The sequence below is a fragment of the Crocodylus porosus genome, unplaced genomic scaffold (genome assembly GCF_001723895.1).
Source record: "Crocodylus porosus isolate Cpor-Errol unplaced genomic scaffold, CroPor_comp1, whole genome shotgun sequence".
NCBI lineage: Eukaryota > Metazoa > Chordata > Crocodylia > Crocodylidae > Crocodylus > Crocodylus porosus.
Window position 1 is genome coordinate 90023195 of NW_017728906.1, and position 5006 is coordinate 90028200.

The following is a 5006-nucleotide window of genomic DNA, read 5'->3' on the forward strand; positions in this document are numbered from 1 at the left end:
ATTCACATTTTTAAAATATAAACTAGCAAAATCTTGCTTTCACCAGATTCATAATTATTAATTATATGATATAATTATGCTATAATGTTCATTTACATAACATGACTTTTCATGTTTCCCATGACCTGGATGTCTCCACCATGACTTTATCATGAGTTTACCATGGGATGTATACTTAAAAGATACAGAGTTTTTTTTGTTTTTTCCCCCTGAAGTCTAATGCCATCTAGGTATATGACATGCCATATAATGAATGGAAGTGCATTCTAAAATGCTACAGCACATACTATCTCAATGAACTTGAAGCAGAAGAGGAAACAGAGTATGAGTGATAACAAGAACAGCTATAGCACTAGTAACTATTTGAGTTGCTACTACATGCATTTTAATTTAGTTATTTTTTGAGTGAGCAAAAAAGTCCATTAGCCTGAAGTAATACTATATTCCTGTTTCATAGATGAAAGGGAAATCTTTTTTGTAATTCCATCAGTAATACATTAAAAGTAATGTAGCTCCATTGCACACCATAATAAGCTTAATAGTCATGCTTTAGCTGCTTGCAAGTTTTCTAAGTATGCTTTATTATATTTTTGTAAGTTAAAATGGGAGCTTATATATTAGCGCATTACACACATAAACTATATTATATAGTAGGATTAGAAATATAGGAGTTACGCCAGTATTAATTCTGTCATGTAGATTAATTGAAGTAGAAGAAATAATTTAATAGATATGAAACAGATAATGCAGGAACTGACACAGTGCCAGCATTTTACTTTGCAAGGACTGCAGTTGGAGGTTCTTGCTTTCCTAAATGAAACTTGCTAGTTTTCTGTGACTTCATGCATTAATTCTCCAGATGTAGTAACTTGTCGTTCTTTTATTAATGGAAAATATTCCACTTGGAAGGCTATAAAATACAGAGTTGGTTATGAAACTGCCAGGGATCTCAATTGTATGTCAGAGTTTTAAGACAAACAATTCATCAACCTTTTCTTTCTTCTAAATTCATGCTTATGTTGCAAATATTTTGTAAAGTTTTTACCACATTTTTATTCCACCTACTTTTTCCTCTGCAGATGTTTAAATTCTATAGGTGCTTTAAGCTCTTTGTTAAGCCAGAGTTTTTGGAAGACCTGAAGAAGGTAATTCTTCACAACCATACATTCATGTGTTTTCTAACCACACCTTGCACCCTTCAGCAGCAGAAGGAAACACTAGGAACAGTTTAGCTATTATTATAATTTATTCTATTGCATGCTTTCTGATACTTTACCTTTCAAATGCTACTCATTAAACTGTCCACCAAAATGAGAGATTAGGTGCAATATAATGTGACAGTGGTGCTCAACTTCCAACCTGTGGGCTGAACGCAAAGTCATCTAGGCTACGGAGTTCCTAACAGGTCTGGAAATTTGGCAGGAAGCATTCATTGCTGCTCTCCAGCTGCCACATCCCCAGACCTCTGGGGAACCCTGTGGGTTAGACAGTATGGCTGTGCCTAAGTGGATGAGGTCATTCCACAGCTGGATCTGGGCATGTGGGGTCAGGTCAGCGGGCAGATGGATCGGGACATGTGAGGTTGGCTGGCATGTGGCCGCCTCTGGCACATGGGGTCAGGGTAGTGTGTTGGATTGCAACTGCAGACTAAGGCCACAGACCAACCCCACATGGGATTCAGCCTCCAGACCAACCCTGCACTCATCTAGCCCATATATTAGAAAAATGAAATAACACTTACATTCCCAGTATTCATTCAGAAAGTGCCATGTATGTAATCTCTAATTTCCTAACTAGATGGGTTAGGAAAACCAGACTTTTTTTTTTAATCATCCTCTTCCCTAACCATTCAAAATGTTTGTCTTTTGTAATACAGTATTAACAATCATTAGGACAATTGTTATTCTAGAGAAAATTGTTGCCTCATATGCTGCCCAGCTGTTATTCTCCTCCTGTAACTAAAATTTCTAAAATTGGCAGAAGAAAATGACAATACTTCCATGAGACCAGAAGAAGACTGCATTATATTTAAAATCTTATGTAAATGTATCCCAATCATGCAGTTGGTCCGATAAAACAAAAATTCTTGCCTCTCACATATTTTCTAGCCCATCACAACATCACTCCAACACTAACGGAGCTCTAACTATAGAGGGCATGGGATCTCTTGAGTGTATATTAACAACCTTTTACAGAAGCAGGACATTGGCTGCTGTCGTCCCCCTGGCAGGCTACGGTGTTATGTCTTGCACTGTGGCAGGACTGACAGTCGTTTTACTAAGAGGCTAGGTTATGGATTTGTACAGGATGGTTTGGATAGGGATGATCCTGCCTCAGGTAAGGGTTGGACTAGATGACCTCTGGAGGTCCCTTCCAGCCCTACTTCTCTATCCCATGAACTTTAGTGGTAGGGAGGAAAAGAAGGAAGCAGCTGAGTGCTGAATTTGTCTGTCTTGTCTTCAACAGGTTGTATTTAATGCACATCCAACTAATTTAAAAAAAAACACTCTACAAATTAGAGCTTAGCACCAAGAACCTAGATGGTAAACTATTTCACCCAGACAATTGTAACTCCTGCGCTCTCTCAAATCCAAGTACTTTGACTATCATCATATTCTCACCAGTTTCAGCACCCAAGAGCTTCCTGCTTCCTAACTTATGGCTAAGTCTTGGTTTGCTTAGCAACATATCTTATAAGCACTGAATGGCAAAAATATGGGAATACAAACTTTGAGTTTCCTTTTTTACCTGAATGGCTATATACAGAAGAACACCAAGGATATGTCATTACAGTGTTGTACAGAGCCATATAGAAGTACCTGTACTAGGTCTGAATAAGCATGTGCATCTACATGGCAGAGTGCAGTTTGTAGAGAGATACTAGCATGGGTCTTAGAAATAGAGGTGTGGGGCAGAAATTTTCCAGAAATTTTTCGAGTGCTTTATTTTTCTGTGGGAAATTTTCCTTTTCTAAAAATTAATTATGTCATAAAATGTATTAGTAACAATGAATGGATGCCAATACAATATTTGGCAAGCTTGGCATTTCAAAGTTGAAATGAATGTTTTTCAGGTGATTATCCCTAGGAAGTGTGTGAGAGAGTACATATATGTTTTATTGATTTATAAACAGAAACGTAAATACTCACATAATAATCCAAAAATCAAGTTATGAATTCACCTAATTGGCTGTGCAGGTCAAATCAAAACCAAAGCTAAAACTCTTATTTAATCTCAGACTGCAAGTGAAAGCAAAACCAAAACTAAAACTGATTATTTTTTGTTTCACTTTCAGTTCAGAAAATACACAAAGCAGTGTCTAATTTCTTTTCTTGAGTTGGGGAAGTTGGAAGTATTTGCATAAGATCTACTAGTTTTTTTTAGTGCTTTTGGTTTGAAGTAGTCATAATAATACCTAATCAGAAAAAACTAGTGGGGGGGGGGGCATCATTATAGTGAAGTTCAAGCCACTGAAGGGAAATAGAAAGTTGGTAGATGTAAATATTGCAGGCAGGAGTATGCTAGCAATGCAACAAAAATGCAGAAACTTTTAATAACATGTAGAAACTGTCCTGGAAGCATACAAGCCATATATAGAAAGCTAATACAATGAAGTGGTGGAACAAAATAATCTGAGAAGCATCTACTTCAGGAATCCTATGTAAGTAAACAAATTACTACTATTCTACCAACTATTCTACCAAGGCTTTCATCTCAATCAAGACAAAAAAGGAGGAATAGACTAACAAATGAACACACCACTATGCTTCTGAATCAGTCAGAAGCACAATTAGTGAAGAAGATGCAGTGTGATGATAAGTTTCCCGTGCCCATAGCCTCATTGGTAAAACCATCCTTTAGTGAAAGAGCATGTGGTTCAAGTACTTCTGAATCAGATTTGCCTCAGTCTGATTCTGAAATGGCACTAATACATAATGCAAGTGATTCTACAGTGAAACTGGAGGTGCTGCAATGACCTTAGTGGAAGAAAGTTAAACTCAGTTGAAGTAGATGAGTGGCCAACCATGGCATATCATGCACAGTTCTTTGGGTGTGCTAAAATTATTGCATCAACAGTTTTCGGTGCCTTTAGTTTTTTTCTTAAATTTAAACAAACAATGTAAGGGAAGTGCATGCTATTTTGTATTGTCTTTACATTTTTATAAGTACTCCAATAAAAATAATTTCTTTCCGCATAAAACTTTGATTTTTTTTTAACATAACATTTAAACCACATTAAGTGTGCTGTATTTATTGTTTTTCCTAATCTAATATTTCAGTTCAAATAGTTGTGGCTATTGGGACACAAAATAAACATGAGGGTATTTTCTTAGTTTTGTTTACTAAATATATGTCAAGTAAACATGCTAAATCAGATCACATTCTACTTAGGGCATTGGAAAATTTTCCGATTCAAAATTTTCCAGAAAACTCACATCTCTGTTTAGAAATAATATGAGACTGCTGCTCCACTCCTAGTAATTCTCAGTATAGTTAATTAGTTGGGAGCACGTAGTGCTGACCCATTTATACTGCTTCCAGTTCCAGAGCTAGCTCAGGTGGAACTACCTAGCATATTTATACACAACACTGCTTTACACAGTGTAGATTTATCCTAGGATATCACTGGGACAGTAATACAAAAACATTCATACCTCTCCATCTAAAATGATGAATGGAAATATTTGTTCACTTTTTGCATTTGCTTTCTAGGAGCATTTAATCCATCTTATTTACATGTCTACCTAGTCACAGAAGAATAAATTTGATGTGAATGTCACTGTTGGCTCTAGAAGTGCTTGCAATCAGGAATCATGTGACTTACTTGAGTAACCATATATGCAAGCAAAATGGAAGTAAATTTACTGAATAACATCTTTTTTATTCTGAATTTCATAATATCATGCCTTTTTATTGAACTAATGTATAATAAGTGAGAATTACAAATGAACCTGATTTGGGAGACATAACCCAAATAAAACCAATGGAATAAGTGAGGGGATGTC